General features: G+C 41.3%; 1 long non-coding RNA gene across 1 annotated transcript in view; it reads left to right on the top strand.

Annotated features, from left to right (window-relative positions):
• Positions 1-22,683, top strand: part of LOC145511037 (uncharacterized) — an 87,030-nt gene extending 64,347 nt beyond the window's left edge. Inside the window, exon 9 of the long non-coding RNA XR_014057457.1 lies at positions 22,155-22,683. This is a non-coding gene — a long non-coding RNA (uncharacterized LOC145511037). The remainder of the gene's footprint in view (positions 1-22,154) is intronic.
• Positions 22,684-24,693: the final 2,010 nt, after the last annotated feature.

Here is a 24,693-nt window from a genome sequence, read left to right as displayed (position 1 = left end):
CCATCCTTGCTAATCTCCTGAAAGATCAGGCCCACGTTATACTACAATGTGGTGGGTGGCAGTGCGACAGCATGACAACTCCACTGTTGCACAAAGAGTAGCAGATCCTTGTTGTGAAGTTGGCAATTTTGTAAAACATCAGCTACCTCTAGTGGGGCCAACTTGATCTGGTTCCCTCGTGTCTCAGAGCTTGAAAGTCTGTGTCCTTGATTTCCAAATTTGGGTTTCCAGATAAAACACACAACTCCCAGTTAAATTCCAATTGCAGATAAACAATGAAAACATTTTTTCAGTGTAAGTTTGTCCCATACAACAGCTGGGACATACACTGAAAACCAGTATTCATAATTTGTCTGAAATTCAAATGTAACTGGGCTGTGCTAAGTCGCTTTCAGTCATGTCTGACACTTTGTAACCCCATGGACTGTAGCCCACCAGGCTCCTCTGTCCGTGGTATTCTCCAGGCAAGAAGACTGGAGTAGGGAGCCATTTCCTTCTCCAGGCGATCTTCCCAACCCAGGAAAATGCAACTGGGCAGCCTCTTATTTTTATTTGCTAAATCTGGCAATCCTACTCAAGATCAGACTCTTGTCATTGTCCTGTCCTCTGGGTCTGTCCTTGTGGGACTCTGATAATTCATTCTGCCAAGAAGCTTGAGACAGAATGAGGCAAAGGAAGAATCTTAATCACTCTTGGCTTTTTGTTCTTATCTAGCTCTGAGTGTCACAGATATGCATTAAATTCATAAATAAATTAAAACCTCTCATTTGAAGTTTGATTCATTTCTATCCTGAAACTTTAGCAACATTGGATTCCACTGAGAGGAAGGATGGTGTAAAGAGGAAAGAATGATCTAGGGATGGAGGAACCTGGCCAAGCGGCCATGATGTGGCAATCCCATGGCGTAGCACTCTCTCTTTAGTCTCTGTTTGAGAACTTAAAGGAGTCAATAATGACCTCTAAGATCCATGCCAGGGCTAATAATTCTATGGTTCTGGCTTCAAAAAGTCTGAAACGTATGACGTGGCTGGCTGTGGCTGTGAAAGTCGCTCAGTCGTGTCCAACTCTTTGAGACCCCACTGTATGGGACCATACAGTCCATGGAATTCTCCAGGCCAGAATACTGGAGTGGGTAACCTTTCCTGTCTCAGGGGATCTTCCCAATCCAGGAATCGAACTGGGGTCTCCTGCATTGCAGGTGGATCCTTTACCAACTGAGCTATCGGGGAAGCCAAAACTTAAGGCATATGTAACTGAAAGTCACAGTATTAGATTAAAAAAGTTTAAATATCAGGAATTTTTTATTTATGCTGAATTTTTTAATAAGTTGCTTACCAATTTTCTATCTGTTCAGTTCAATTCGATTCAATTGCTCAGTTGTGTCCTAGTCTTTGCGACTCCATGGACTGTAGCACGCCAGGCCTCCCTGTTCATCACCAACTCCGGGAGTTTACTCAGACTCAAGTACATTGAGTTGGTGATGCCATCCAACCATCTCATCCTCTGTCATCCCCTTCTCCTCCTGCCTTCAATCTTTCCCAACATCAGGGTCTTTTCCAATGAGTCAGTTCTTCTCATCAGGTGGCCAAAATATTGGAGTTTCAGCTTCAGCGTCAATCCTTCCAATGAATATTCAGGACTGATTTCCTTTAGGATGATCTGGTTGGATTTCCTTGCAGTCCAAGGGACTCTCAAGAGTCTTCTCCAACACCGCAGTTCAAAAGCATCAATTAGAAGAGTACATATCTTGGTTTCCTCAGAACTCTTGTTACTACATTAAATATTTTGTGCAAACTTTTGACGTAATTAGTATTCAAGTACAAGATTCGCCTGTCAGAATACTCTAATAGAATTTTCCAGTCTATCATTCTTTTTTTTTTTTTTAATATTTATTTATATGGTTGTGCCAGGTCTTCGTTGCAGCATGCAGGATCTTTGAATCTTTGAACTTTGTTGTTGCACATGGGATCTAGTTCCCTGACCAAGGATCGAACCTAGGTCCCCTGCATTGGGAACTCAGAGTCTTAGCCAGGGAAGTCCCCATGTCTATCATTCTTAAATGACTTTATTAAACTCCAACATTCTTTTTTTTTTTAATTAATTAATTTATTTTAATTTTATTTTTGGCGGCGCTGGGTCTTCGTTGTTTTGTGTGGGCTTTTCTCTAGTTGTGGTGAGTGAGGGCTACTCTCTATGTTGTGGTGTGTTGGCTTCTTGTTGTGGTGGATTTCCTTGTTGCGGAGCATGGGCTCTAGGCACATGGGCTTCAGTAGTTGTGGCACAGGGCTTAGCTTCTCCTTGGAATCTGGGAACTTCCTGGACCAGGGATCAAACTAGAGTCCCCTGCATTGCAAGGTGGATTCTTAACCATGGAACCACCAGGAAGCCCAGTAAACTCCAACGTTCTAAATTAAAGCTGTATCCTGAACTTGAGCCATTAGTAGTTACTCTAAGGAGAGACCAGAATCATCTTGGATAAAGGAAGATATTTTATGAAGATGTTCTTTCTCAAGATCTAAAATACATGCTAAGGAAAAAGCACTTAGGCTTAGGTAAGCATACTTTTCAAGTAGATTCAACAAACATATTGACTATCCCACTGGACTATCCCATATACTCTCTGGTTTTAAACTCCATTTTATAAATGTTTATGGCAGCCAAATCTCCATGTTCACATTTCATTTTTCTCCTCAGTTTCAAACCAAATATCTAACTCCCTAATAGAAATCACCACCTAAATGTCCCACAGATACCTCAAACTCAGTAAATGTAAAATAAAGTGGAAATTAACAAAACATTGTAAATCAACTATACTTCAATTTTAAAAAAAAGTGCACTACCTGTTCCCTTCACCCCACAACCTGCTCTATTGGCCGCCTCGAACTTGATTAATGGTATTAATATCCACCATCATCATTATCATGGTGGAATGATGTGGCAAGAATGCTGGAGTACGTTGCCATCTCCTTTTCCAGGGCATCTTCCCAACCCAGGAATTGAACCAGCATCGAACCATAAGACATCTCCTGCACTGACAAGCAGATGCTTTACCATTAGTGCTACCTGGGAAGCCCATTGGTGAGCAGAGGTGAGGTCAAATGTCAGCAGACTGTAAGGGGGCAGGGATATTCTACAGATTGGACAATCTGTTTCTCAGTTGTTAAAAACTCATTACTCGTTAAGTAAATATTCTTTGAATACCACTTAATCTCCAGGCTTCTTGATCTTTATTTTTACTTTTTTTTGGCTATGCTTCATGGCTTGTGAGAACTTAGTTCCCAGACCAGAGATGGAACCTAGGTCCTAGCATGGAAGCACGGAATCTGAACCCTGAACCACCAAGAAAGTTCCACTTTTTACATTTTCTATTATTATAAAGTATTCGATATTACGGAAAAGTACGTAAAATATATGTGTGGTTTAAAAATAATTATTACGTGTGTCACCTCCACCCTGGGCTCCCCTGGAGGCACAGTGGTAAAGAATCTGCCTGCCAATGCAGGAGATGCAGGTTTGGTCCCTGGGCCAGGAAGATCCAGTGGAGAAGGAAACAGCAACCCACTCCAGTATTCTTCCCTGGAGAATTCCTTGAGCAGAGGAGCCCAGCAGGCTACCCCATGTCTGTCCATGGGGTCAGACATGACTGAGTGATTAAACAATAGCGACCTCCACTCATGCCGAGAAATAGAATTGCCAGGGCCTCAGAACTCTACTCCTCTTGTCTTTCTTCCTGAGCACTGGAGACATCACCATCCTGACTTCTGTGATAATCATTTTGCTGCTTTTATTAGTTGCTTTGCCACATTGATAGGATAGAGAGAGAGATACAGGTATATATTCCAAGTTTTCTAGGACAATAAACAGTGTATAGTAAAAAATAACTAAGCCTACAAGGACATATGCTAACAAGAATGAAAACTAGAAGAAAGAGACCTCCAAAGAAATTTTAAAATTACTACACAACATATACAAGCAACTATGCTTACTAAATTCAGAGAAAAAAGAAAATATATGCAAAAAAGGAAATGATAAAAAGTGATTTAGCCAATTTAAAAAAGAACCAAATAGAATGTCTCAAAGTAAAAAATACAATAAACCAAGTTAAAAATTCAATAGAAATGTTTAAGCAATTTAGACACACTGAAGAGAAAATTAGAGAAACAAAATCTAGATCAGGAGAAATTATCCAGAGTATAATATAGAGAAACAACTGGAAAAAAACATAGCTTTGCAAATATGACTCAGACGGTAAAAAATCATGAAATTAAAAGATGCTTGCTCCTTGGAAAAAAAGCTATGACAAACCTAGACAATGTATTAAAAAGCAGAGACATCACTTTGCTGACAAAGGTCTGTGTAATCAAAGCTATGGTTTTTCCAGTAGTCATGTATGGATGGGAGAGTTGGACCATAAAGAAGGCTGAGCACCGAAGAATTGATGCTTTTGAATTGTGGTGCTGGAGAAGACTCTTGAGAGTCCCTTGGACAGGAAGGAGATCAAATCAGTCAATCCTATAGGAAATTGGTCCTGAATATTCATTGGAAGGACTGATGCTGAAGTTGAAGCTCGATACTTTGGCCATCTCATGCAAAGAGCCTACTCATTGGAAAAGACCCGGATGCTGGGAAAGATTGAGGGCAGGAGGAGAAGGGAGTGACAGAGAGTGAGATAGTTAGATAGCATCACTGACTCAATGGACATGAATTTGAGCAAACTCCAGAAGATAGTGACGGACAGGGAAGCCTGGCATGCTGCAGTCGATGGGGTCACAGAGTCAGACACAACTTAGTGTCTGAAAAACAAGGAGGCACACAGGGACATTTTAAATCACTTTAAACTAAATTCACTTTAGCTTGAGAGAGTTTTATGGTATTATGGTTTCCTTTTCTCTCTGTTTTCATTTATTTATTTTTCATCATCAAATGAATATGGCTTTCAAGCTGTGAGAGTACTAACCTGCAGTTATATCTTGTCAGGGCAGTTCCCTGCCTTTTCCATCTGTCCTCCTCTGCCCAGTGTAAGGACCTGAGGGAGGCAGCACATTTACTTTTGTTTCACCCTTGCTCTGAGGGGTTGTCCTGTTTTAGTAAGGAGAGGAGCAGACTCTAGGTTTTAACTCTATGTTCCTTGTCCTAAGAAGCCCTAAGAACCAAACTGGCCTAATTGGCAAATGTCCTTAGTTCAAAAACAGCTTTAGGGTACCACTTAACTTTCAGAGACTTTGTTTTCCTTTGATCTGAGGCTTTAACCTATTACTATCTTGTCTGATCTTTGATGCTTCTAAGAAGTTATAAATTTTTTTTTTTTTTTTTAGTGAGTGTTTTTGGTTGTTTCTGATAGGAGATTGGTCTGATCCTCATCCTGCCTTATTCTTGGAAATGCAAGTCCTCTCATCTTTCTAGGCTTAACCGAATGGCACACTCAGAAACAAAAACCCAACACGATCTTCTATAAGCAAGTTACCATGGGAAAAGCAAGCGCGTGTTTTTTAAGTCTCCTGTACTTCAGGAAAAGAACCATTGTAAAGTTCATTTAAATAGGCTTCAAAACTTGAACTGCCATTAAAATTTTTAAGAAATATATCTGAAATTTTATAAGACGTTATCCCCCCAAAATTTAATTTTTGAACCACTGCTAAATTATTTTTAAATTGCAACACTTTATCCAGAAATTGCTTTTCCATAGAACTCAACTACCCAAGAATCTAAAGGTATATAAAATGACTCTACATAATCCAATTAGATGACAAAAGTGTTATCACCTTATTTAATGTACTTTATTCATCAGAAGTATTTGAGGCCTCATTCAGAGTTGATTAGCTCTTATTTTATACACAATCCAAAGAAACCTCATTCTTTGGTTTTTCTAGCCCATAAACACAGAGAAGGGATAACTTGAAGGAAAACATGTATTTTCAAAGGCAGGCTCATTACAAGAGTCAGGGATGGCACTTAACAAATCCACAAGTGTAAAACAGGATTTTATATATACATGTATAAAATGTTCAGAAAGTTCTAGAATTCACAATGGAGAATTTTTTGGCTCTTGTGGGTCCTCGTTGCTGCTCTCAGGTTTTCCCTAGTTGCGTGTGGTGCATGGGCTTCTCATTGCAGTGGCTTCTCTTGCTCTCTAGGGCACGTGGGCTCAGTAGTTGTGGCTCATGGGCTTAGTTGCCCCGTGGTATCTGGAATCTTCCTGGAGCAGGGATCAAACCCGTGTCCTACACTGATAGGCGGATTCTTAACCACTGGGCCACCAGAGAAGTCTACAGTGGAGACATTTTGCCCAACATTCTACAGTAGCTCCTGGGAGGCTCATGGTACCATTCACAGCTTAGTGAACAAACCTCTACATTCTTGGTATTGATCCTGTGGTAACATCAAACCAGTGAAGCTATTTCTGAGAAAGCCAGGGATGTAATGTCTTTGATATATTTTCTGTGTTTTTTAAGGAATAAAATTAAAAATTACTTTTAGGGTAAAATCTTGCTGATTTAGAGAACCTCACTCACTAGTTGGGCCTGAAAAATAAACATTTCTGTATTACAGCCTCCTGAAATCCAAGTTCCCTTTGAGATTGACTCCAGAAAATTCAGAGCTTATAAATACCCTAAATGTACCTTTCAGTTCTTTAGCCTTCAATCTAGGAGTTGAGAGAAGGGGCATTTTTCTCAGTATCACTGACGTCTAAAACAGGAACTTAAAGAGAAAGCAACTATACTAGCCACAAGTGAAAGAAAGAGGCAGAGATGAGGAGGGTCTGATTTTACTTTAAAGCAGTCCCATTTGGGGCAGGTTATAGATATAGAAAAGATAACTTAACTGTTGCAAAATGAAACTGTCAAGAATGTTAAGTGATAGATGACAATCAAGGTTCAAAAGTTACATGGGGAAGAGGAGATGAAGGGAGTTGGAGGACAGGAAACGTCCCCAGATGGTCCTGCTTTTGTTTATCTCCGTTTCAGCACAAAGGATGCCAATCTGCTTCCTGATGTACGTTAGGAGACATGGCTCTCAACTTCCACATTGATTTTGGATCTCCCTGAAATGTAGGCTCTGTTTCTGTGGTATAGGAGAATCATTATAGAAAGGTTTCAGACTTCCCTGACCCCAGGAGATGAAGTGCTGAGTTTTAGTATCATTCTCATTATTACATCATTAGTATCATTCTAGAATCTCAAAAGCGGGAAAACCCAGACACCTGCTTAACTGCAAGATGCTGGCTACTCTATATCCAGTATATTTCCCCTTGTTTTCCCCGTAGTGTTTATCATACCAACTTGACTTTCCAAGTATTTAATTTGTAAGCTATTTTTTTTTTAATTTCACAAATGAACTTAACTGAAATGTAGTAGGAGAAAAGGACTTCTGTTTTGGTTAGAATTGGCAAGTAGGTTTCATTTTGCTAGTCAATTCTGGTAGATCTGATTGCAAGCCACATTCTGAAGCATATTGAAACTGCTTCTAAGTTCAGGAGGAGAGAGCTCTGAGATCCATGTGCAATGTCTGCTCCAACATAGGACTGCGAATATAGCATGCCTGTCGAATATTTCTTATCCGTGGCTTAGTTCAACAAATACTGAATGTCAAGTAGTATGCAAAGTACAAGAGTTTGTCTTATATTGTTTTTGTTTTAAATAAAGAAAACATAGTTCCTTTATTTAATATAATAAATGGTAGGCATATGACCAAATAACTAAAATCCAGTGTGGAATATGCAGTAAGGAAAGTGTATCAAGGTCCAGAGAGCCAGAGAGGAAGAAGGGGAAATGTATCTTCAGGGAATGGGTCTAGGAGAAGGCCAATAATCAGCAGTTTCAGATAGACACCTGGGCGACCTCAGTTTTGGTCCGACTCTACCCCTTCACACTTCAACCACAAATGGCAGAGCACCAGTATATGAGCAATTTCCAGGCAGGCAAATTTCCTATAGTATTTAATAACTAGCTCATAGAGCTCCTCTCTTGTCATCCACAGCCTTTATCTCTATCAGTGAATCCTGGCTGGATGCCACAGGGTATAGACTATGCTCTGTGGGCATCTGAAGGAGCCAAGGGGGACTGCACAGAGAGCATCCCAATGGGCTTATCCTTTCAAAGCACACAGGCCGACAATGACAGGAGTGGCCCAAAACCAAGAGCAAATATTTTTAAAAGGCATCAGCTTTGTGAGTAGCATCAGTAAGGTCATAAATCCAGAATAACCCAAGGTTAGAAAATGCTAAACAAAAGAGCTCTTTATAAGCTATGTTTGGAACAAAACAATCAACCAAGTAAGACTATGATCAATTTGGGGGAAGAGATGCATAATGCTAACATATATAAAACATTAGAAGAAAATAACTGGGACTTTCCTGATGGTCCAGGGGCTAAGACTCTGTATTCCCAATACAGAGGGCCTAGGTTTGACCCCAAGTCAGGGAACTAGATCCCAAATCCCATTTAAGACCCAACACAGCCAAATAAAAAAATACTTTAAAAAATCATAATCACCAAATTACTTCCTGTCTTTTTCCTCTGTATAAGGTATTTCTCATAGATGATGCATCAAACTCATCTTGAGTGTCTGTAAAAATGTATGTTCCCAGGGCCCATTTCAGACCCACCAAGCCTAAATCTCTAGAAGCCTGTGGGGAATGTGCATTTTTAACAGCTCTTCCTCCTCCAAGTGATCCATACATACCCTATAGATTTAAAACCACTACTCTTAGGGACAGAATGACAAGGGCTACAAGCTTCCCCAGTGGCTCAGTGGTAAAGAATCCACCTGCAGTACAGGAGATGTGGGAGACTCAGGTTCGATCCCTGGGTCAGGATGATCCCCTGGAGGAGGACATGGCAACCCACTCCAGTATTCTTGCCTGGAGAATCCCACCAGAGGAACCTGGTAGGCTACAGTCCATATGGTCGCAAAGAGTTGGACATGACTGAAATGACTGAGCACGCATAAGGAAATGAAATCCAGGATAAATGAGAAGGTGGTGAGAGTACCAGCTGCTTTAGATGTGTTTAATTCTGCAACTCCCATGAAATACATCCAGGATAAAAACTAACCAGCAGATGCAGTTATGTAAACCTCAACATCAATCTTTAAGAAATCATGCTACTGCTGCTGCTAAGTTGCCTCAGTCGTGTCCGACTCTGTGCAACCCTATGGTCAGCAGCCCACCAGGCTCCTCTGTCCACAGGATTCTCTAGGCAAGAAGACTGGAGTGGGTTGCCATCTCATGGGAATGGTGTAATTCCTAGAAGCCTGGAGGTAGACGAATATTTGTTGCCATCACATGGCAAAAGGGAAGATTCAATAAGTTACAGAATCGTCAATTGTATATGGATTCCTAGTAAAACCTTGGAAAGCATTAATAGTACTCATGAACACTTAAAAGTAGTGTTGATCATTAACAGTCAGACTGGAGTCATCACAAATAAATACATGTGTCTTTTACTTTCAGCTGCATCAACCTCTTCTTGAAAAATGTCGTTATAAATTATAAATAAAAAAACTATGCATACTAAACTGATCTCATTTTTAAAATAAGTCTCTTACAACAGCAGAATGAAGGAATTAGTTTATGTTGAGTTTTTCTTAGGCATTTGCAAAGGGCCTCATGATATATACTGAGCAAGATGGAGAAATCTGAGAAAACTGGTAGGACTAACCGTTTTTAGCCACTGGACCAACAGGAAAGTCCCAGTTATTTTCTTCTAATGTTCTTATATATGTTAGCATTATGCATCTCTTCCCCCAAATTGATCATAGTCTTACTTGGTTGATTGTTTTGTTCCAAACATAGCTTATAAAGAGCTCTTTTGTTTAGCATTTTCCAACCTTGGATTATTCTGGATTTTTGAGAGCCTACTTTATGTCAGGAACTCTACCAAGTGTTTTGTGATTACTATTTAATTTAAACATCTACCCATTTCTATAAAGTAAAAACAACTGTCCCATTTTACAGATGAGGAAACTAAGCAGAGAATCATCAGGTAACTTGCCCAGGGTCATATAGCCAGAATATGGTGGAGCTAAGGTTGAGGGGTCAACTCTGTGATCAAACTTTGCGTGCCTACCAACTGCGCTTTATTTCAGCTGGAGGGAGTCACAACTAGGTAGAATGCCGTGTCCAGGAAGAGTTGATCTGCGGTTCATGCCAACCTGAAGGATTCACTAATGACTACCAAGGGTCAGAGTTGTCCCAGAACTGCTCAACATTTTTACTAGTGACTTAGATAAAAATATAAATGTTGGGCTTGTTTACAGATGGCATAAAGCTAAAGGAAGGGATAGCTAAAACCGTAAATGAGATTGGCAGATGAGAACAACAGGCCAGAGTCGAAAAGATAAAAATTTTTAAAGGACCATGGTAAAATCCTATACCCTGGTTACAAAAGAAGGTACAATTAGAAACACACAGCTTAAGACAAAAGGTAGAAACTTGTATTGACCTGGTCAGCCTTCTATAGACTAGTTCAAAATGATAAATATGTGACGACAACAAAATGACTTCACGTACTTCTTTAACTGGCTCCCTGACCCATGCCCCTCCAAAGCTGAAGTTACCGTATTTCATCTAATTTGAGATGCCGTTGATTGCAAGATGCACCAGTGGCTTAGCACCACTGAGAAAAGAGGAGGGAGAGCCATCCATTAAACGAGGACATAATGCTTTCATATTCAGTTCAGTTCAGTTCAGTTCAGTCGCTCAGTCATGTCCAACTCTCTGCAACCCCATGGACTGCAGCATGCTAGGCCTCTCTGTCCGTCACCAACTCCCGGAGTTGACTCAAACTCCTGTCCATCGAGTCGGTGATGCCATCCAACCATCTCATCTTTGTTGTCCCCTTCTCCTCCTGCCTTCAATCTTTCCCAGCATCAGGGTCTTTTCAAATGAGTCAGTTCTTCTCATCAGGTGGCCAAAGTATTGGAGTTTCAGCTTCAGCATCAGTCCTCCCAATGAATATTCAGGACTGATTTCCTTTAGGATGGACTGTTTTGATCTCCTTGCAATCCAAGGGACTCTCAAGAGTCTTCTCCAACACCACAGTTCAAAAGCATCAATTCTTCGGCACTCAGATTTCTTTATAGTCCATCTCTCACATCCATACATGACTACTGGAAAAACCATAGCTTTGACTAGATGGACCTTCTGCTGGCAAAGGAATGTCTCTGCTTTCTAATATGCTGCCTAGGTTTGTTATAACTTTTCTTCCAAGGAGCAAGCATCTTTTAATTTCATGGCTGCAGTCACCATCTGCAGTGATTTGGGAGCCCAAGAAAATAAAGTCTATCACTGTTTCCACTGTTTCCCCATCCATTTGCCATGAAATGATGGGCCCAGATGCCATGATCTTAGTTTTCTGAATGTTGAGTTTTAAGCCAACTTTTTCACTCTCCTCTTTCACTTTCATCAAGAGGCTCTTTAGTTCTTCTTCGCTTTCTGCCATATTGCTTTCATATTACTTAACATTTTTGTTTCATAATGGTGGAAGGAACTTTTTAAACTTTACTAGCTCTTTGTGGCACTTCCTGACCCTCAGCTGTTAGTCTTGTGCAGGAACAGGTTAGTGAGGGAGTTTTTAAGGATACTAGAATGAAACCCTCAGAGTCAAAGAGAGAGATTCACTGAATTAGAGTTGCATTAACCAGCTATGATGGAAAGGAAGCCCCTGCAGGAAGTGTGGGTGTCTTTATTAGAGGCACAAAGAAAAGAACCACAGAGTGAAAGTACTTGGTCTTCTACCAAGACTCTGAGAATTACCACAAGAAAAATTTCTTGTGCTAACGGTCCTAGGACTTGGGGTCACTTTCAGATGAGAGTCCAGAGAATTCCCTGGCAGCCCAGAAGTTAGAAATCTGTGCTTTCATGGCCAAGGGCCCAGGTTCAATCCCTGGTAAGGTAACTAAGATCCTGCAAGCCACGCAGCCAAAAAAAAAAAAAAAAAAACAGATGAGAGTCCAGAAGCGATCATTGATTTGTGCAGATTTTTGTGATTTTTCCAAAATTGTTCAACAGGTTACTTCAATACAGAGCCAGGAATATAGGCTGATGTCACCATTGCTGATGACTCTTAATTGCAAGAAAAAAAAAAGAAGTTTAATAGACATAGATTTTTTTTTTCACATCAATTGTGCACAATACAAAAGGAAAGCATAAGAAAACATATATAGGTTAAGGTATTCCTCAGACCTTTCTTACGGAATCCAATGTTCTAAAACACATTTTACTTCAGAGTTGGGTATATTTGTCCTTTTTCCAAAGACAGTCATCCTCTGTGCTACCAGAGGTGGTGTCAGTTAGGCAGGATTTCTTTAAACAATTCTTTCAAGGATTTTTTTTCCCCTGAGTCAATGACTCTAGCCCCCAACCCCCAATTTTTAATGCAGCTCCTTTCTTGATTCTTTTCAGAAGGTGTCAACAGAAGATTCCAGAAAATAACCAAGACTGTATTCCTTCCTGAAATGATCCTTAAATTGTTTGTTGAATGAAAAGTTGATGAGTGGCCATTGTCCATTTGTACCATTAGAAATATAAAGAAGGTTGGCTCCTATGCAAGCAGTCACTCGCCATGTATTATCTGTTACCTGGCCAACAGCAATTACAAGACACCATTGATCAGAAAAGACATCCTAATTTCAGAGATGTTAAATGTGAAAAGATACATATCTAAGAATCAATCAAATTCAGTAATTATGCTCTACTTGCAGACTGAACCCAATCCAAACGTTGGAATCTTTGCTGTTCCCTGACAAAGGAGGTTCAAGAGGCTCTTGAACATTGAAAGATTTCATAGCCACAGTTCTGTTTACTCTGGTGTAATGTAATCAAATCATCCATCATTTTTCTAAGAGAAGTATTTGAATTCTCAACTTTTAGGTTGAAGCATGAGTGAGTTACTCCACCGAAGAGTGACTTTGGCTAAATGACATCTAGTAGCCCTACCTCAATGCATCTTCCTGGTTCTTTACATCTCATAGAATGGTCGTTGTCATCACATACTCATCATCAATCTTGCATAACATAGCACTCATGAAGATGGGGATTTCTAAACTTTTATAAATATGATGAAGAGCATAAAAACTGAACTCAGGTCAACTTGAGTTCTATTATGACACTCACTAGATGTAAGATCTTGGCTGAGTTTGCCTTGCTAAGCTTCAGTGTCCTTATCAGTAAAATAGAGGTTAAACCATTATTATTACCATTATTGTTACATATTAATATTATTATTATACATTTTCTTATTATTAAATAAGGTAACATATGTAAAATGCTGAACACCATGCCTGGCACACACAGTAAATGAACAATAAATGGTGCACCACTGAATCTCAGATGGATCAGAGATTTCAATGTAAAAAGTGAAACAATAAAAATAGTTGAAGATAACACGGGAGATTATTTTTATAGTACCAGAATGGAGAAGGGTTTTTAAAAATGATATATATGAAGAAGGAGGAGGTGAAGGGGAAGAAAAGAGCCCCAAATGAAAAGACTGATACATTTGACTACTTAAAACATAAAACTTGTCTATCTAGAATTAAAAAATACCATAAAGTGAAAAAACAAACGACAAATTGAAAAAAGTAGTTGTGTCATACAACAGGAAAGATTAATTTCCTTGATATACAAAGATCTTCTAGAAATCAACAAGGAGAAAACCTGCAAATTAATTGAAGGTTTTGCAAAGGATGTTTAAAAAGATTATAACTTGCTCTTGCTGCTAAGCTGCTGCTGCTAAGTCGCTTCAGTCGTGTCCGACTCTGTGCGACCCCATAGACGGCAGCCCACCAGGCTCCGCCGTCCCTAGGATTCTCCAGGCAAGAATACTGGAGTGGATTGCCATTTCCTTCTCCAGTGCATGAAAGGGAAAAGTGAAAGTGAAGTCACTCAGTCGTGTCCGACTCTTAGCGACCCCATGGACTATAGCCTACCAGGCTCCTCCGTCCATGGGATTTCCCAGGCAAGAGTACTGGAGTGGGGTGCCATCGCCTTCTCCTTGCTCTTAAATAGATTAAAAAAAAACTTTGACCTCACTCTAAAAAGTTAAGTAGACAAGTTGAAACTACAATAAGTTATTTGTCTTCTGCACCCTTCGCCAGGCACAATGCCTTCCTCCCTGCCAGGACCTCTGTCCACTGACAAGGGTTGGGTCTGCCTCATGGTGCCTCTCTTCAACTTGGACTCCCCATCTTGCTTCCTTCTATAAACCTCCACTGGATATAAACCCATTAAAAAAAAAAAGGCTTCACTGGACTTCCCTGGTGGTCCAGTGGTTAAGAATCTGTCTGCTAAAGCAGGAGACAAGAGTTTGATCCCTGTTTCGGAAAGATCCCACTTGCCATGGGCAACTAAGCCTGAACGCCACAACTACTGAGTCCACAAGCCACAACTACTGAGCCTGAATGCTGCAACTACTGAAGCCCACACGCTCTGGAGCCTCTCCTCTGCAATAAGAGCAGTCACTTCAATGAGAAGCCCGAGCACCACAACTAGAGAAAGTCCACACACAGAAATGAAGACCTAGCACAGCCATAAACAAATTAATTAAAAGACCTCATCGCTACTGGCCCCCTAGAATTCTCCCTAACTTCCAGGATCTGACGATTCTAGTCTGGCTTCTCCAGTGGAGACTGAGTTCTGCTTAGGGTAAAGCTTAAAAACACATTTCATTTTGATTTCATGCAGTACTGGGTCCATATCCAGGGAGTGGTAGTCTAAAATGTTCTGTGCTGATCAACTCACCATAGAGGGAAATGTGCTTGAGATAAAGGGTTGTGAATTCAGAGGAGGGCAGCTGTCAGGGTGGTACTGAAACCATGTTATTTGCGAACCAGCTGAAAGAAATGAGGATGTTGGAGTTACGGGGAAACTCCTGGAAGGAAATAGATGTTCTCCAACAGGTGGGGGGTGTCTGTCCTAGGAGAGGGGGTTAGGCTTCCTGGGTGCAGCTACTGAAAGCAGAACTCAGGATGAAGGGTAGAAGTCACTGGGAGGAGATCTGATAAGCTTCAGAGAAATCAGAGCTTGTTTAGAATGGGATGAGTGCCTTTCTGGGAATGAACTCTCTGTAGCTGGACGTATTCAAGCAGTTAGTGGATAACAGACTTTGGGGGAGACTTCTCAGAGAGGTTACCACTGGCCAACCTAAGCTCTTTTTCTTTCTTTCTTTTTTCCTTTCATTCTGTTTCTCTCTCTCTCTCTCACACACACACCATTCTTCCCCTTCCCCTTCCGCAGTTTATTTTTTATTTTTAAATTTTTTCTCCTTACCATGTATCAACACCTGACACCCTGTATATTCTTTTTAATCACTGTGATTAAAATCTCTCCCCAGTTTATTGGCAGTCTCCCCCAACCTGAATGGAACTTCCTGGCCACGAGGGATTTGCCTATCCTATTTGTTGCTGTATCCCCATCACTCAGGACATGCTTGGCACACAGTAGGCATTTATTGCTGGATGACTAAATGATCAGGGATCACTGTAGAAGGAGACCCTCCCTGGGATGGGTGGTGGGTCTGATTATCTCTGGGAATGTTCCAGCTCCAGAATCTTAGGATTGATAAGCCCTACAAGGTGGGCCTTGTGTCTCCTGACACTTGAGCTACTCTTGACTGGAGAGGAGCACTGCTGAGAAAACCATTAGGGCCGTGTGTGTGTGAATTTCTAAGTAGGTGCTGAATGCACGCGGGGGCACAGAGCAGGGTCTGATGTGTGGTTGCTGGGCGGTAGGGGAGGAAGGCCTCAGAGAAGAAGGGGTTTGAGCTGTATGAGCTACATACAGAGGAAGACATAGGTTTCGGGTGGGAATCTCAGCCTTTGAGCACGTTACTTAATATCTCTGAAGCTCAATTTCCTCCTTTGTATTAATACAAACCTAGTAGGATTGTTGTGAAAATGCAATGTGAATCACTGGCCCTAGGGCGAATCACAGAAGTATGCTGTTCAGCAAATGCTTGCTCCCCTTTGGGTGATGGCTGTTGTGCTATTTATCTTGAGTTTTGACTGGGTGAGATTTTATAGAGATGTGTAAAAAGACTTGCAAAGTAAAGGGCGTGGCCTCTATGAAGACTTGGATGCAGGAACACAAACATTACACTGGAGGACAGAGTTCCAAAGCAGGGAGTCTAGACCCAAACCGCCTGGGTTCAGATCCTGGCTATCACTTATAACTGGGTAAACTCCTTGACCTCTGTGCCTCAATAGCCTCATCCATACAATGGGCCTAATAATATTACCCATGCCCTAGGTCTTATGAAAATTGAATGAGTTATCATATGTAAAGCACTTAAAACAGTGACTAGCCCAATATGAGCACTCTGTACACACCAGCTATTAGGATTATTATGCATTCTGAAGAAAGTCTACCACAGATCTGTTTGGTTAAGGTCAGGAGGGAGATGTGGGAAGGAAGGGTGAAACCAGACATGAGTGTCATAACAGCGTGAACCCTGCCAGACAAGGGCTTTTCACATCCAAGGCCCAACCCATCTCCCTCATCTGCCTCCCACAGAAAGCCTCTCCTGACTGCCCTGCCCCTGGGTCCCTAGGTCACCCTGGATTCCTGTGTTACATATACCACCTTGTATTATCATTTGTGTTTTTATATTCTACATGTTGCCCCTGCCCCTCTCCCAACTCAATTGTGAGTTCATTGAGGAAGGAAGGGAAATACCTGTGAATCCAGTCCCTTTCCACTGTCTTCTGCTATGAACATGAAGGGGACATAGGTGAGTAGGGGGATAAGAGCAGTTATGGAGTCACATGGTCCTGTTCCTGCTCTCCTCCTTTCTAGATTGATATGACCTGGGCAAGCTGCTTAACCCTATGAGGCCTCAGTTTCATCATCTATGAAATGGGGACATTATTATCGCCTAGGGCTGTTATAAAGATGAGCTAATTCATGAAGAGTATTTAGCACAAAGCCTGTGGCCATAACAAACATGCAGTAAGTGGTGAGTGTGACTATGCTAAAGGCAAAAGAGAACACTGCTAAAAAATGATTCTATCAGAAGTAGAGGTTGTGGTTTACAGTGGATTGGAGCAGTAAAAAGTGACCACCCAATGGTCCATCACTGAAGTGATCAGGACTGTGGGCCTACACTCCTCAGCCCCCAGCCCTCCACCCTCAAGCCCTTAGCACTGTTTATTCCATTCCTTGAAGATGACAGTCTTAGTTTCAGTAACAAAATGAAAAGTACCTGCTGTGCATTGTATCCCTATCGTGCTATAGTGCTGTAGTAATGTAACATGTTATTATTGAGGGAAGCCGGGTGAAGGGTATAGGAAAGTGAAAGTGTTAGTCGCTCAGTTGTGTCCAATTCTGTGACCCCAGGCTCCTCTGTCCTTGGAATTCTCCAGGCAAGAATACTGGAGTGGGTTGCCATTTCCTTCTCCAGGAAATCTTCCCAACACAGGGATTGAACCTGGGTCTCCTGCATTGCAGGCAGATTCTTTACTGTCTGAGCCACCAGGGAAGGGTATATGAGAGGTCTCTAAATTGCTTCTTATGACTGCATGTAAATTTGCAAGTATCTCAAAATAAAAGTTATTTTAAAATAAGTACCCAAATTAACTTATCTTTCATGACCCCTCTTTTTTATGGCCTTCTTTCCCCCTAGCTCCCTTTCTACAGGCCTTGATTATACATCCCTGTGTCCTGAACACAACAGCACTTACACTGAATATTGATGTCCTGCCAGAAACACAGGGAGAAAAGAACAACAATAATGGATTATAATGGAGTGTTTATGTGCCAGAATTGTTCAAAGCACCTTATATATATATTAACTCTTTTAATCTTTACAATAACTCTTGAGGTTTCTATAACTCTCATTTCACAAATGAGAAAACTCAGGCTTTGAGAAATGAAGTAACTTGTTCAAGGTCACACAGAGCCCTGACTCCAAATTTCCTGGGCTCCAAAGCCTCCTTGGCCACTCTTTGTAGATCTTGTAAATCTACGAGTGACGTTATTAAAAACAAAATTTTAAATGATTACCACAGTAAATTTAGTGAACATCTGTTATCTCCTATAGATACAAAATAATAGAACAAAGAATAATTTTCCTTGTGATGAGAACTCTTGGGATTTATTCTCTTTCATATATGACATACAGTAATGTTAATTATATTAATCATGTTGTCATTACACTCCTAGGAATTATTTATCTTACAACTGGAAGTTTGTACCATCATTTCATGATGTATATAAGTCAAAGCACTATGCTGTACACCTTAAACTTATACAGGGCCACAAGTCAATTATATCGCAATAAAAATGGAGGGGAAAAATTTTTCTTTCTTTTTGGTTTTAAATTGAAATATAGTTAATTTACAATGTTGTGTTCATTTCTGGTGTATCACACACACACAGACACACACACACACACACACACATATATATATACACTGAATTGTTATATATATATATGTATATATGATATACATATTCTTTTCCAGACTCTTTTCTACTATAGATTATTATAAGCTATTAACGATAGCACCCTATGCTATACAGTAGGTTCTTGTTGTTTATCTATTTTATATGTAGCGGTGTTTGTCTATTAATCCCAAACTCCTAATTTATTCCCCCTCTCCCTTTCCCTAACCACAAATTTGTTTCCTATGTCTGTGAGTCTACTTCTGTTTTGTAAATAACATCTGTATCATTAAAATTTTTTTAATGTGGTTTTTGATAACCATTGGGATTTCCTTTATCTGTGCTTAACCGGTTCTGTAGACAGGCTCCCAGGAACCATACAACAGTAAGGAACCACAAACTCAATCCCTCACCTGTCCACGAGGCTTTTTCTGGCCTCTATATTAAATGTTGGCCAATCCCCTCCACAAACCTACCCCTGCTAGGTGACCAGCTGTCCTGGTCTTCTAGGAAGTAAGAGGGCTCCCATGGTTTTTCAGTTTTAAAATCAGGACAGTGCCTGGCAAGCCTGAAGGAGATGGTCACCCCTTCCTGCTCATTCAACCTTACCTCCCTTCTGCAAAAGCCAGGGAGGTACCCAGGGACAAAGCATTCTTAGTAGAATCATAGCAAGTACAAAGCCCTGAGGAAAAACATGCCTGATAGGTAGAAGGAAGAGCGAGGAGGCCATTGTGGCTGGAGTGGGATAAATGGAAGACAGCTGGTGGGCGGTTAGGAAGGGGACTGAAGGAAGGCACAGATTGTGTGGTAATGGCTGTGGATTCTACTTTGAGTGAGAATGGAAGCCATTGGCATGTTTGAGGAGAGAAGTGACATGACCAGAGTTACATGTAGAATTCTGGGGATAAAAGATCAGAGTGGGTATTTAAAAAAAAATGCACTGTGGGCTAAATGCAGTGTGGTGTCCTGGACTCGAGCAAACAGGAAAAGTACAATACATTAGTGAAGAAACTGGTGAAACCCCAATCAAGTCTGGAGTGCAGTGAATAGGAATAGTCCAATGTTAGTTTCTTGATTTTGACAAATGTACCACAGTAATATAAAATAACATTGGGAGTAACTGGGTAAAAGACACATGGGAACGCTCCTGTTTATCTTTGCAACTTCTCTGTAAGTCTTAAATTATTCCAAAACAAAAGTTGAGAGAGAGAGAAAGAAAAATGAGAGAAGGTAAAAAATATAGATAACTCTCTCTTCTCTCAAGACGGGAAAGTTTGTGGATGAGTTTTTGGCTCTGCTGAAATTCTGCCACTAAAACTTTCTGATCTTTACCAAAGATTCCTTTTACCTGCTTTATCAGCCGTTTATACCTTAGTACGTTATTTTGGGCTTCCCGGTGGCTCCACGGTAAAGAATCCGCCTGCAACGCAGAAGACCCAGGTTTGATCACTGGGTTGGGAAGATCCCTTGGAGAAGGGAATGGCTACCCACTCTAGCATTCTTTCCTGGAGAATTCTAGGGACAGGGGAGTCCGGCAGGCTATACTCTATGGGATCGCAAATAGTTGGACATGACTGAGGGACTAACACTTTCACTTTTTTTTTCATAAATTAGTTTATCAGCTACTTTTCTGAGAGCAAGTGGGGCAAGAAGAAAGGAAGTCAGGGTTTGCTTCCTTCATAATTTTGTCTAGGATGAGATAAATTGAGTGAGATACCTTAAGCATGGTTAGCTTTTACTTTCATTCTTTGCCTTGCGTGTGCTTAGTCACTCAGTCGTGTCCGACTCTTTACCTTCCACAAGTATAAATACAGATAATTCTTAGGCTTGTTTTTTTCTCTTTTTTTTTTAAAATGGTTGTTTACAAAATTAGTAAAAACTGGGGCAGAAACTTGTTTTCTCCCTTGGTTTCAAAAGCTTTTAGGAAGTTGCATTTTTTTTTTTACAACTGCTTTACTCCTGGCAGTAACCCAAGGGTAATCCAATACAGAAAACCATATCTGAAGCCCTCAGATGGCATTGCCTAGCCAGAGGATGGTGGCAGGAATGGCAGTCTCTCTGAAAATTACATGTTCTCGCCTTATCTCACTGTCACAGAGCCTTGAATTTTTTGCTTCTCCTGTCATTAGGCTGAGAGTATTAGATTCCCAGGAGCAGGAGAGAAACCATAACAAGATGAGAAGATCTTATAAACAAAGTGTCCTATGCATCCTTTTTTCCTGAGTCAAATACAGTACACAGAACTTTATAAGCCATTAATTATAAATGCCTTATGAATGAAAGCAATATACATTTTGGACTAACCATATTTTATATAAGAAACTACAAAACTTTGACTCTTCGAGGATGAAGTTGTACTTAATTTTTGTTTCATCCAAAGCAAAAATTTAATTTCCGAACACAGGAAAATACATGCTAGCCAATTAGTAAGTGTGCAATTTCTATTAAACTTTAAAATACAATTGAGTTCATTATTACACATGAAATCCTTAGTTCCATAAAATGTGCCATGTTGTTTTTTCATTAGAAACAATTCCAATCATAATATCCTTTTCAAATTTTTACTGTTGTAATGAGTCCTTTTTGATCTTTGTACACCGAAGTTCTCCTTGGCTTGTCTTATGAGGTCCATCAGCACCCTCAGGGCCAATTTATAGAAAAATGAGAACCTGTCCAAGACCTCATTAAAGAGAAACACAAAATCTTTTAAGCTGATCAGATGTTCAGTGCAAGTGGAACTCAGGATCCTTATTTCATCTGTAATTCAAAATGCTGTGATTTTACCTGGAAAGGAAAGGAAGTCCTTAGCACGCCTTCACATAGCACTCAAAAGCCTCCTTTGGCATGGTTGGTTGGGAAGGACCCCCCTGGGAAAGTGACATTTAAGCTGAGGCCGAGGCCAGTGCCAACTTCAAGGGAGCAAGACCTGTGTGGTCACACAGGGCCCACATTCAGAAGGGCCTGTGCTTGGTTTAATGCCCTGCTGTTAACATCTTGAAATTGTGAATAATTTGGGACTAGGAGGCCCTGATTTTCATTTTGCACCAGGCCCTGTAAATTATGTAACTAGTTCTGCCTGGTAGAGAATAACGCTTTGTGGAATATTTGTTGACTGGATGGCAACAGAGCCTGCTGTGAGACAAACCTACAGATGGTTGTACCAGGTAGAAGAACTAGCAAGTGCTAAAGCCTTGCAGTGTGTAAACTGGACTGCCGTGCCGGGCATTTCTGGGTCCATCACGTACCCTGAACTTACTGAACACCCCTCCCAGAGTTATGCAGCACACAACCTGCACGTCTGCACGTGGTGGCCCTGTGAGCAAGAAACAGGAAGGCCATTGTGAATAGATCGTTGCAAGGCAGAGGAAAGTTGGTGCAGACAGATTACTACAAAGCAGAAAAGAGTGGTATATGAGATGGGAGAGTCAGGCGGTGATCAGATCACAGAGGGCCTCATAGACTGTGGTGTTAAACTTGGGTTTTATTCTGAGATGAGATGGAACACAGATGAGTTTTAAGCAGGTGAGTGACATGATACATTTTACATAGAGGATGACTCCAGCTTCAGTATGGAAAATGGATGGAGGGGGTCAGGATGAAATCAAGGAGGCTGGTTAATAGCCCAGGTCAATGATTGTTTCAAGATAGCTTGGACTTTGGTGGTAACAGCAGAAAGTGAAGAATGAGCTGATAAGGTATATATTTGAGAACCAGCAGCAGTATTTATGCCTAGTTTCTGCTGACAGCTACTAATCGGGTTTGTTCTACGTCATAGGAAATCACTGAATTCTCAGGTCATCCAACATGTCAAAGTTGATGGAATTCTGTCTGACTCACCTGCCAAGAGAAGACACAGCTGCATCATAGATCTGGGTTTATTCAATTTAGATGATGAAGTCACGCTCATGTATGACACAAGGAACCTGAAATTTGCGAATATCTTTATCTTGGGTTATCAACAATCTCTTTTGTATCAAAAGGAAATGAAACCATAAAAAAAAAAAAAAAACGTATCTAATGTACTCAAGACAGGAACTGCTGTATCATAATGACTGTGTTCCCATAGAGATCTCACAAGATATGCAAAAACCTGGGGCCACTCCGCAGTCAGCACACGACTATGGATTGATAATGAGCCCGTCGGTGGATGGTGGGAGTCTGCCTGTAGCTGCAAAGTCCTTTTATCAGGCAAAAATATTCATCAGAAGCAGGATGCTGAAAGTTGCCATAGAATTCAGCTGCCTTGAAAGTACCCTGATACACAATTGTCAAACATTTAGGAACCAAGATTAAAAAGGAAAAAATTGAACACTTTGGAAATAAGCAACTTTGCATGGTGCCAAGTTCATGACTGACCTCCAGAACAACAGGAAGCCTGGAGAATAAGGTCACACTGGTGGGATTTGTCCTTGACCCTGGTGTCTGGCATCTTCAGCCAGTCAAGCACATGAAAATGCATGGAATAGAAAGTCAGTGGTGCAGTGGATTTAAGCTTGAGTCCTGCTTTTTAGTCATCAAGCTCCTCTTTCCAGCACTGGGCTGACAGAGTATGGTGGCTAAGGGTGTGACAACTCCTCTCATTGCTGGGATGCTGGGTGAGACACACCACAAGGACAAAGGCAACATGACCGTGGAATGCTTAGGAGGAAAGGGAAGCCTATAAACCAACCTGGTGTCACAATTAGACTCAGGGCGGGCCAGCGCAAGCAAATAGGAGGCAGAAAGAACTGTGACAGTTTTGGAAACCAGTCCTACAGATGGCTAGAGAGTCACAAGCCGATAGACAGTGTTGATGCCCCAGCTCATTGTCGAGAGAATGCTAAGAACTTCTGTGCAGTCAGCGTTAGGAGAGCAGCAATGGCTGCCTCGGCACTGTCTAAGGGGAAGGCTGGAACCAGAAGACATGGCTCTGCTGCCTACTAGCCTTGGAAACTTGGGTGTGTCTCCTAAGTTGTCTGAGTCACAGATTTTCTGGTTTGTCACCAAAGACCATTTCTGAGGATCTGTCCCACTGCAGCAAATGACACTGGTACCATCCTGACCTTGAAGTGCCTTCCTTCCTCCACTGACTTCTCTAATCCCCTGGTCTTGGCCCCAATACCATGCTGACCACACTACATGCACCTCTTCTCCAGAGCCCACTTTATTTTTTTTAATTAATTAATTTATTTTAATTGGAGGCTAATTGCTTTACAATATTGTGGTGGGTTTTGCCTTACATTGACATGAATCAGCCATGGGTGTACATGTGTCCCCCATCCCGAACCCCTCTCCCTCCTCCCTCCCCATCGCATCCCCCAGGGTTGTCCCAGGGCACCGGCTTTGAGTGCCCTGTTTCATGCATCGAACCTGGACTGGCTATCTGCTTCACATATGGTAATATACATGTTCCAATGCTATTCTCTCAAATCATCCCACCCTCGTCTTCTCCCACAGAGTCCAAAAGTCTGTTCTTTACATCTGTGCTGCCTCTTTTGCTGTCTTGCATACAGGGTCATCGTCACCATCTTTCTAAATTCCATTTATATGTGTTAATATACTGTATTGGTTTTTTCTTTCTGACTTACTTCACTCTGTATAATCCAGCGCTCACTTTAAATGCCAATGTCCCCTGCACTGATCCCTCTTCCCATGTCGTACGCTGGGCCATCCAGTTCATGCTCAAGCTCCCACCACCATGGTGTTTGCAGACTCTAACTCTAGCACCAACCTTTCTCAGGGTCTTTGGACAAGTGTTTCCAACTACCTACAAATCTGGATATTTCTCCCTGGACATTACTCGGTCCGCTTAAATTCATGGTGCCTAGTGTCAAAGGTTGTATTTTCCTCTTTGCTCTTCCCCTAGAATGTCTACTCCAGGCAACACCATCACCAAATACCCACCTCGAAACCTAGGAGTTATCACTTCTCCTTCCTCTCCCTCACTGTAGGATCAAAACAACACCTATTTCTCAAACATATCCCTTCCTCTCCATACACACCCACTACTCCTTTTAAAAAATATTTTTGGCCACACTGAGTCTTAGTTTCAGCACAAGGTATTTTCACTGTAGCATGTGGGATCTTTCCTTGTGGCACACAGGCTTGTCTCGAGTTGCTGCAAGCAGGACTTAATTGTCCCACAGCATGTAGGATCCCAGTTCCCCAAACTGGGATTGAACCTGAGTCCCCTGAACTGCAAGGTAGATTCTTAACCACTGGACCACCAGGGAAGTCCCCATAACCCACTACTTTAGTGGGAGTGGTGCCTCTCACTTTTTTGCCTGTCCTGTTGCAATAGTGTTGGAGGCTACTAATTTTCTGCCAGTATTCAT

The sequence above is a fragment of the Giraffa tippelskirchi genome, chromosome 6 (genome assembly GCF_054371585.1).
Source record: "Giraffa tippelskirchi isolate mGirTip1 chromosome 6, T2T-mGirTip1v1.2.pri, whole genome shotgun sequence".
NCBI lineage: Eukaryota > Metazoa > Chordata > Mammalia > Artiodactyla > Giraffidae > Giraffa > Giraffa tippelskirchi.
The sequence above is the reverse complement of the archived record's forward strand: the minus strand, read 5'-3'. Positions and strand labels throughout refer to the sequence as shown.